At 36.8% G+C, this 2,024-nt stretch overlaps 1 long non-coding RNA gene across 1 annotated transcript; it reads right to left on the reverse strand.

Moving 5' to 3' along the window:
* Positions 1 to 382: 382 nt before the first annotated feature.
* Positions 383 to 1,363, reverse strand: LOC117343175. The gene is made up of 2 exons (XR_004535994.1): positions 1,040 to 1,363; positions 383 to 780 (listed from the first exon to the last, which is right to left on the reverse strand). It is a non-coding gene; the product is annotated as an uncharacterized LOC117343175 (long non-coding RNA).
* Positions 1,364 to 2,024: the final 661 nt, after the last annotated feature.

The following is a 2,024-nucleotide window of genomic DNA, read 5'->3' on the forward strand; positions in this document are numbered from 1 at the left end:
CTCAATTGTATATCATTTCTCTCTGATGGAATTGAATGGTGCTAGGCTCTGCTTTATCTCAATTTGTAAGTGTTTATATTCGTGTTTTTTTTTTTTTTAATTTTGTCCTCTAGCCTTAAAATCAAGAATAGACACAAATTTTTGTTTAAGCATCATGAACTGAGTGTCAGAAAGTCTGCGTCATGATCAGTTGAACGACAGCTATCACAAAACGCGGGAAATATACAATATACTTTGTCTACTTTCTAAATGTATACCTCATTATTTTGCCTTGATGTTGTCTTTATCTGTTTCGATGATCCAAGTATCTTTATACATTGTCAAGAATTGTGAGCATAGGCTTAGCCTAATTATTTGCAAACAGATGAGACAACAATATAAATTACATTAACATATGTATTCACTTGAACATATTTACAAAATCATAGGAAAACAATATTTACACCATACAAAACACCCTTTCACACTCCCACTCATTCTCTACAATTAATTAATAATGTGCAACACAAAACAAAACCCGTCTCTGAAACCCATTGTCTCTCCAGACACCAAATATATAGAGTTCATCACTGTGGTTGGTTCCCAAAGTTCTCTTCACTCCGATGTTGTTTAACTATTTCATAATAGGTATATAAATGTATACCCTCCGTAGGCACTGTACTAGTCCAGCACAAATATCTCCTTTCTGGTTTCACATAAATAAACAGGGATTCTGCTGCTCCCACTATGGTCTGGCACATCGACCTTTATATGGCTAATGGCTCCCTGTCCCAAGGTCACCTACAAGGTTACAGAGTCAATGTTCTAAGTTCATGGGTTTATAGCACTTGCACATTTGTATTATACTTGTATTTTAGTTACAATGACATTTAATAATTCTCTTTCTCACTATCTCCTATTACTTTTCTCTCTATTTCCTATTTCTTTACATTCTGTTAGGAAATTATTCTACAACAATGACCTATAATATTACACCCTATATTTTGCATGCTAAACATTTTTTACCAACCTTACATTAATGACATAAATATGTACGTACTGTTGGCGTCTCTCTTTAGCATTTCTGAGCACACAGCTCACTCTCCTGTTTCATTCCAGGACTCCCACACTCCATTGAGGTGGACATAGCACACAGCTTCTCCAAGTAGCACAGTTTTGCCCAAACTAGCACACAGCTTACATGTAGTGGCTTCAACTATCTCTAACTTGGATAATAACTTTGGGCACACAGCCCTGGTAACATTTCATTACCAAGCACACAGCTTAGGCATTTCTCCCCTGGCACACAGCCTCTGACATCCGTGAACCTTCCAGGTCCAGGTCCGGGGTTGAAATGGCCGCACACACAGGTAGCACTTACCTGTGTTGCATGATTTTGTCACGCCTCAGTGACCCTGACTCAGCACTTTCTATTCAGTGAACTCAGGTACCCTCTACAGTACAGGTGTATTCCCTGACCACTGTATAGGACACTATACCTTACCACTCCATAGTACTGGATAACTGGCAAATATTTTGCAGAGTACACCATAACTTTTTGACATACATGTATATTACAGGGACAGAGAATGTAGAAATTGTCGATGTACGCTGGAAGCTCGTATCATTTGGATCTTGGAGGAGACAACCGTTCCAGATTTACCGATTACCACATCTCGTTTAAGATTCGTACCTGCTGAATATCCTGGACATTGTGTTCACGCGAATTTTGGCGAACAATATTAGAATCATTATACATCTACAGACTAGTAAAGATATTAAAATTATTACCTGTACATCTACAGACTAGTTAAGATATTAAAATCATTACCTTACATATGAAGATTTTTATTTTTATTGACAGATTTTACATTTAAAGAAAATGTAATACGCATACGAATTCGTCATTTAATTTCGGTGCCTTTGCAGCGTATGTTAGGATTATAATTGTATTGTATTGTATTGTATTGTATTGTATTGTATTGTATTGTAGTATGATATCATACACATCCTAGAGATTTCGCCTTCGTCTCTACAAGAGGGTT

The sequence above is a fragment of the Pecten maximus genome, chromosome 15 (assembly GCF_902652985.1).
Source record: "Pecten maximus chromosome 15, xPecMax1.1, whole genome shotgun sequence".
NCBI lineage: Eukaryota > Metazoa > Mollusca > Bivalvia > Pectinida > Pectinidae > Pecten > Pecten maximus.